We start from the raw sequence: 7247 nt of genomic DNA, 5'->3' as shown, positions 1-7247 counted from the left end.
AAGCGCGTGCTGCTGGGAGGCGCGACAGCCTGCTGTGGGATGGGTCTGGGGGAAGTAACCGCAGGGCTGACACTCACGCCCGTCTCTCTCTCTCTTCAATCTGGCTCAGATATTTTAAAAAGGGAAATAAAATCTCTGCTTCACGATGGTGGTTTCTGCATTGTTTCCAGCTCTCTGGGGTCAGAGTCCCCCTTGTGCACCCTGGGTGCAGTTCCCTGTATTTGGGGGCTCAAGGAACACGGTGTCAGCACTGAGGGGAGGAGCTCGGGAGAGACGGGGCTGGCGGCTGGAAGCCAGGAGTGGACGGTGGCGACACCGGAAGCAGGCAGGACTTACGCCTGGTGGCCCCAGCCTGTGTCAGAGTCCTGGCGCCCATGGCCAGGTGGGTGGGGGGAGAGGCTGCAGGGGCCCGGTCTGCCCCCTCAGGCTCCTGGCTTCCTGCCTACCCTTAGATTCCCGCAGGTCTGTCTTGCCTCAGGGCCTTTACACTGATGGTTCTTTCTGCCCATGCCTGGCTCTTTCTGGTCTCCTCTTCTGAGAGGACCTCTGGTAGCACCTGAGTTCGGCCACATTTCCTCACTGCCTGCACCTGCCCTAGCACCTGGCATGCACCTGTCCTAGCAAGTGTGCCCTGCAGACTGGGGTGCAGGGGAAGGAGGAGGCTCCCTCACCCCTGGGGGACTCTGGGGTTGCTTCTCAGGCTGGATGTGTGCTGGACTCTCGCTCCAGCCTTGCCCTCGATTTGCCCACGCTCCATCCTCCCAGACTGGCCACGTTGCTCGGGGGTGCCGGGCAGGTGCTGGCTCAGGGGCCCTGGCTATGGGGCAGAGGGCAGAGGCCTCAAGACCTCGGTCTGGCCACAGGCATGGGCGCAGCCCAGCTCCCTGACGCCCTGTCCCCACAAATAAAAGATTCCCTTCCTCCTCCCAGCCTTGCACAGCCGCCTGCAGCCTGCTCAGGCCCGGCCCTTTGTGCCCACACGTTGCCATGGAGACGGCGATTCAAAGGCCTGGCACTTCAAGGCTTCCCTCCTCTCTTGGCGGGCTGGGCGGGGGTAGCTGGGACGGTTGGTGGCAGGTGCTGCCTCCTCTCTCCGTCCAACTAAACGCCAGGCTCAGCCAGGACTGGCACCCACTCCCTCTCACCCAGGGACAGGTGCACTTTTACTGGGATCTTATTTGAAGTTGTATATAATGAGGGAAACTGAGGCCTGGTGGCCCCTGGCTCCTTTGGTCTCTCTGCAGCCCAGCGTGGTGCTGGGTACATGAGGGCTGCAGCGTACTACACGGCGGCCACAAGACTCTGCATGTGACTTCTCCACTCCCTGGCCAAAATCACCATCTGTACAGTGGGCTGTTCTCAGCCTGAGTGCCCGCAGGGTGTCTGAGCCTCTGGGACCCAGGCCCAGGCAGATGCTGCCCCTCCCTCCATACCCACAGCACCTGATGGCCCTGGGACTGACAGGCAGGGTGTGCTGCAGGGGCCTCCTGATCCAGTACTGGTCCATCCTCTCCTTGTCTCCACATCCTCTGTCTGGTGTCTGTCTCTGAGTCACCCCATTGGGGGTGTCGCGGGGTTTTTGAGGCTCTCGCGCTTTCTCTACGCCCTGTGCACTACTCACACTTTTTATCTCCCCATAATCCACCCTTTAATCATCTCCTCAGACTCATGCAACTAAAAAAGTCTACAGCAGAATTTTCTGGTTGCAGCCACTGCCCTCCCACCCCCATGGTGTGGCAGAGGAGAGATGACCATTTGGGGTGTCACCCACTCACTGTGGCACGTGGGGGCATGTGGAACAACTTTGAGCCTCAGTTTCCTCTCCTGCCTAATGGAAGTAGCCGCCTGCTCTTTAACACATGTCCCCAGATGTCTGGGGGGCTGGGCTCTTTGGGAGCCTCATTTCTTTGGGGGAGACCCTTTGTTCCAATCCAGGAACTCTGGTGAGGGCGGCTCATCCAGACCTTACTCCCCTGCCCACGTTTCAGAGCAGGCCGGGCCAGTGAGGGACTTCCTGGGAGTTTCCTGATGGAGGGACGGAAGCCAGGGAGAGGCAGCAGGGCTGGCTGCACCCCAAGCTGGCTCCATGAGGCCCAGGCTTTGCACCTGCCTTCCTTGGCCTGGACCCCTTTTCACTCGAGCAGCTTGGCCCAGGGCAGCCCTCACCCTCACGGGCTGTGCCCATGGAGCCATGGTCCTGGTTTCTGGAGCAGGCAAGTGGTGTGAACACAGAGAAAGAGTATACAGGCCAGGGCCCTGTGACAGGGCACAGCAGGAGCCGGGCAGCTTCACTAGGTGTTGCCCCAGCACAGCATCTAAGTGACCCTCTATGTTTTACATTAAACTCCTGGGAGCGGGTACTCCCTTCTGGAAAGATGCTGGCGATGGTCTGGTGTCCCTTTTCAGTAGAGAGGTCCCCATGACCAGTCAGCGTCCTCACACCCCATGAGAAGCTATGAGACGCAAGTTTGCGGGATCTAGTGACATATCTGGACCCAATCTTAGCAGAGGAGGGGCCATGGCCACCCCTAGGTGCTGCCCCTTAGTGTCCTGGGTCCCCAAATGGGAGGTTTTAGTGGATGTGTGTGCCTTGGGGCTGGGTCAGGGCTCCAGGCTCCCAGATGAGCCCCGGGTGAGTCCTTGGGCTGTGTAAGGAGAAGGAGGGGCAGAGGCTGGGACTGATGGAGCCTCTGGCGTGGTGGGTGCAGGGCCTGGCACACAGAGGTCAGTAACAGAGCTAGGCCCTCCACCCCATCCCCAACCCCTCGTCGCTCCTGGAGATGAGTACGTGGACATCACCTAATTTGGACTAATCTGGGCTCCCCAGCCCAGTAGAGGAAACACCTGCCACAGGCAGAGCCCTGCTTGGCCCCTCGTTGGGTGGGCACAGTTAGCTGAGGACCGCTGCCCATGTGCCACCTCCCCAGAGCTTAGCAGGAGCTAACTGGTCCCTGTTCTATCACAGGAGCCCCAGCCTGGCAATGAGGTCACTCAGCTAGGGAGGGATAGGGCTACGGCGGGTGGGGTTGAACCCCGCCCGCCTGACCCTCAGGCCTGGGCATCACCCACCACACTCTTTTCTGCAGAAGAAACTGCAGGGGGCCACAGCCTCACGGGAAAGGGCCAGCTGGGCCCCAGCCCATGGCCCCCACACCCTGTGAGCTCAGATGGGGCCACCCCCTGGTCCCACCTGGAAAGGTGGCCAGGCCAGGTCCTAAGTGCAGCGATACTCTCTGCAGAGTAAGAGCCTGCCTAACTCAGAACCTACTGCCACGTCCAACCGTGTGGGGTTCATGGATTACACCCATCAGGCCTCGCACGGCCAGGAAGAGGGGTTCAGAGGGTGTCCCAGGCGGCAGCAGGCATCGGTGAGGGGAGAGCAGGGAAGGGCAGCACAGGACTGGCCCGACGGGGTGAAATGGGCATGCACGGCCTGGGTCGTCACTGGAGGGAGGGCGTCCTCCTGCTCCATTCTGTATATCCCAGACTTCTGCTGACAAATCCACCTCTTCTCCTTTTTTTTTTTTTTAAATAAACTTTAAAATTTTAGAACAGTTTTATATTTACAGAAAAATTGAGAGGATAACATAGGGAGCTCCCATCCCAGTTTCCCCTATTTTACTTAGTATGTGTAATTGATGAACCAATATTGATACATTATTATTATCAACTAAAGTACATACTTTACTCCTCTTTCCTTCGTTTTTACCTGATGTCCTTTTTCTGTTGTAGGATCTGCTTTTTAGTCACTGAAACTTCCCAAGAACAAAGGAACACAGAGGTGTGGTTTGTCACCTGGGACCCAGCCCACCAGGCATCTGCGGGACTACCTAGAAGTCAGGCCTGGACAAGGTGGAGACAGTGACCCACCACATATCTGGCTGTGGCCCTTCCCCACTCCTTACTTCCTGTACCACAGAGACCCTCCTGGACTTCAGTCTCCTTATCTGTGACATGGGCCCAAGCTGCTGCCACGTCCACACCATGCTCCACACCCGACAAGCACGTGGAAGAGCCTTTTCCCCAACTGTGGCCAGATGCTCTCGGGGCTGGACTCCCCCCTCTCAGGAGTCTGGGTCCCCCAGACGGGGTCTCCCTGTCCTAAGACCTGGGTGGGACAGGGGCGGCATAGCCTGCTCCCTGAGGGGCACACAGGAGGCGTTCCTGACCTGGCAGGCAGAGTGGCTGCTGGAGGTGCCTCCCCCCAAGTCTCACTCCTCCGCACCCGGCCCTGCTGCCATCCTCCCACCTCCAGTCAGCCTCAGCTGAAAAGATGACCTTTTCCCCAGAAAGCTCTGCCAGGACAAGACAAGCTGGTAAGTTATGGGGCAGGGGAGACCCATGTTCTGCTTCAGTGAAAGCAGCTTCCGCCTCACTCTGGTCCTTGAAGCCCAGCCCTGGGGGCTGCCCAGAGCCCAGGCTAGTCAAGCATCCCCTCCTTGGTCCAGCGAGGCGGGGGAGGCAAAACTAGGCAAGTGGGTCCCTAAGGAGTGGACAGTCAGCCTTGGTTGCCCTGGCCCAGCACTCAGGGACCAGCTATTTGCCTCTTCCAGGGAACCCTCCTGGATTACCCACCTCTTCTCCAAATGACTGTTGTCTTTGCACCTCCCAGATGGACATGCCTAGGCAGGACCTGCAAACTCAGGGACCCCCAACCCACTTTGGGACCCTGGGAGGGATGCTCCTCCCACGTCCCACCACTCCTGCCTTCCCTATTCTTGTTAATTCTACCTCCTAAGAAGTAGGTCTTACCCCATTTCACCAACAGGGAAACTGAGGCTGGGAGGGGAAGGGACTACCCAGGGACATGTGGCCAGTCTGTGAGAGGCCAAGGATCTGCTAGTGACCTGTGACAAGTGGGGATAGCTGGGGTGTGATAAAGCAATGTGGGTGAAGCTGACTGGACCCATGAGGAGGGGCAGTGGAGCTTCTGGTGACGGGCTGCAGTGGGAGCCAGGGAGCAGGGCGCCTGTGCACCCCTGTTAATCTGGCACTGCTGCCGAGAAGCAGGACAGCTGGACAACAGACTAATTAAAGCAGGTCTCGCTAGCACAGCGTCAATGAAAACGAGGGTGGGGGAGGCTCTTCCGGGTGCCTGGTGGCAGCTCTGCACAGGTGGGCACCAGGAGAGTCCCTGCCTGCCACCTTGTCAGTGGTGGCAGCCAGGAGGGGATGGGGTCATTTGTTTTCTTTTTAAATAATGCTTTATTTCCTGTTTTGAGTGGATCCCCAGCCTGTAATGTAGATAAAAGGGGCACAAGAGTGTGTCTCACTCTCACCCCATCTCCAGCCATCTGACAATACAGCCCTACCTGCAGGTGCCCTCCCTCACTCCCCATCCCTTCCTACAGGTGTCCCCCCACCCCCCATCCCTCCCTGCAGGTGTCCCCCCCCCCTCCATCCCTACCTGCAGGTGTCCCCCCACCCTCCATCCCTACCTGCAGGTGTCCCCCCACCCCCCATCCCTACCTTCAGGTGTCCCCCTACCCCCATCCCTACCTGTGGGCCCCCCCAGCCCCCATCACTACCTGCAGGTGTCCCCTCTCTCACAGAGTGAGTCCCCCAACCTTAATGAAATCTGTTGCCCTGTCAGGGGGTGGGGGTATTGCATCTTACAGCAATTTAAATTTGCATTTTTCTTATTTTGAGTGAAGTTGAGCCTGTTTTGATGGGTTCATTTCATATCTTGGTCATTTTTCTCTTGGTTTGTTGGTCTTTTCCCCACTGATTCATAAGAATTTGTTATATGTAACAAGAAGTGGCCTTTTGTGAAATGTCTCCGATACTCCCACAGTGTGTTGTTTATCTTCTTATTTTGTGCCCCCCTCTCACTGCCATGCATCTGCCTTTTATTTTTATGAGGTTGAATATATCCATCTTGTACTTTATGGCTTCTGGTTTTTGTATAATTCTTAGAATGATTCAAGTTTACAGTTTTTTTTCTTCTTCTTCTAGTAGTTTTATGGTTTTTTACTTTTTAAAGCGTTAGTCCATTTGGAACTTATTTTAGTATCAGGAGTGAGGTAGGGAATCCAAAAATTCCCCCCAAACGTCTGTTTAGCTGTCCTAAGATGATGTATTTGTTATATATTTTGAATTATTTGTTGAATAATCCATTTTTCCTCCTGGATTTCACCTGCTCCCTTCTCATATTCGCACTGGAGTCTCTTTCTGGGTTTTCCTTCCCATCATCTGACTGCCCATGGGCTGTGTTAATTATTGTGGTTCTAGAATATATTTTAGGATCCCACATGGCCCGTCTCCCTCGGTATGCTTATTTTAAAATTTTGCCTGGGTTTCTTTGCTTGCTCAGAATTACTTTGGCAAGGTCTCTTGATTTAGTCAGAGTACCACCACTCAGAACTCCAGCGAGGCCCAGGACGCGCCCCAGGGCCCAGCGCCCCAGGGCCCAGCGCCCGGACCACCTCCTCTGACCTGCGTCCGCGGCCCCGCCCCATCCCGGCCCCGCCCTTGCGTCAGAGTGCGCAGGCGCGGCGCTGTCCACCGTGCTGAGCAGTGGTTCTGCCCCCTGGCCTTGGAAAGGGAGTGGCCCAAGCGGAGGACATTCTTTCTGGGTATCCTCACTTGTCTATGGGAAAGGAAGTGGTCCTGGCCAAGCCGGGATGCTCTGCAGGCCCAGGTGTGGGCACTTCTGCTCATATGCAGAGCCAGTCCACCCTGTAGGACAGGCTGGAGAGACCCAGTGGCCAGAGCAGGTGGACAGCACTGGGCAGGGATGGCCGGGAGAGGAGCTAGGCCCGGGGCAGGTGGCTATGGCCACTCTGCTGACCAGTCATTCCAGAGGAGGCCTGCAGGCAGGTGGGAAGCAGCAGCCAGTGGGCCCTCAGGCCGAACTTACACATGCTTAGCCCAGACCCTGGAGCCCAGAGCCTGGGCATTTATTGGAGACTCCCAGAAACCCAGCTCTCAGGCCGGTCAAGAGTGGTGGCCGGGAGCCCAAGATTCAGCACATAGGCAGCCGATGGCTCTGCTCCCAGTCTCCCTTCACCAGTTCTCAGCTGCACCCTCAGGGCCCAGGCTCAGTTCCCAGAATGCCTGACCTGGGAGAGCCTCCCCTGGGAGAAACTAGCCACCTGACTGGGAAGGGCTGCAGCTGGATGGGCTGGTGGGGCAGGGGCCCTGAGCCGGGCTGGACTTGGGTGGCAGACCCTGAATGTCCTGATGCAGGCTGGGAGAATTGCCTCTGTGGCTGGCAGCAAACCTCGGCCAGCCTGGCCTGTCAGCAG

The sequence above is a fragment of the Lipotes vexillifer genome, unplaced genomic scaffold (assembly GCF_000442215.2).
Source record: "Lipotes vexillifer unplaced genomic scaffold, Lipotes_vexillifer_v1.1 scaffold987, whole genome shotgun sequence".
Lineage (NCBI taxonomy): Eukaryota > Metazoa > Chordata > Mammalia > Artiodactyla > Lipotidae > Lipotes > Lipotes vexillifer.
Note: the sequence above shows the minus strand (reverse complement) of the source record.